The sequence below is a fragment of the Fukomys damarensis genome, unplaced genomic scaffold (genome assembly GCF_012274545.1).
Source record: "Fukomys damarensis isolate Sample0158 unplaced genomic scaffold, DMR_v1.0_HiC HiC_scaffold_13, whole genome shotgun sequence".
Taxonomy (NCBI): Eukaryota; Metazoa; Chordata; class Mammalia; order Rodentia; family Bathyergidae; genus Fukomys; species Fukomys damarensis.
Genome location: NW_022900925.1, coordinates 33159236 through 33159974, shown reverse-complemented (window position 1 = coordinate 33159974; position 739 = coordinate 33159236).

Sequence of the window (739 nt, the reverse complement as noted above, 5' to 3'; positions counted from 1 at the left end):
GGAGGGAGGCCACCTCGCCCACCTCCCGCCAGGTGACGGTTTAACTGCCTCCCCGCCACCGACAGCAGCTCGGGAACCGAGGAATCACGTTGTATTTCACAAGTCGCAGCTTGGGCCTCGGTGACACGATGGCACATGCGCGCTCGTGTCTCCAGAGGCGTGCGCGCTTGCATTTCAGGGCTCTCTGATACACAGCCTTCCTGGGTTGCACGACGTGTGGGTACCTGGGGAGTGGGGAAAGGAGGGACCCCGAGGGGACGGGTAATACTGCGCCTTTCCCCCAACCTGCGACGCAAACACCCGGAGCTACGGTGGGAGTGGAATCGGGCGTCCGTCACGGCTAAAAATATTACTCACAGGTAGCAACGGCGCCCGATTGGCCGAGCTGGTCCCCTAGCAACCACGCTATTGGCTGCTGGTATCCTGGAGACGGACGTCAAACCTGGGCTCTGAACCAGGGAAAGAAGTCCCGGGGGGAGCCGGGGTGGAGGGGACAGGGAGCTGCGACGTATGGGACGGCCTTCGCAGGCCTCCCCTTCCCGGTCCGCGTCCTCGGCTCTCCAGCAGAGCTTCCCGGAAGAACAGCAGCTGGGCGCTGCCTCCCCTCCCGACGCCGAGGCCTGGTACTTAACCTGCCCAGAGGAGCTTCGAGCACGGCTCGGCGCGCGGTGGGGGTCGGCGGCCGGCGGTGTAGACCTCGCCTCAGCCCCAGGACGCGAAATCGGGCTGTCGCGTCCCC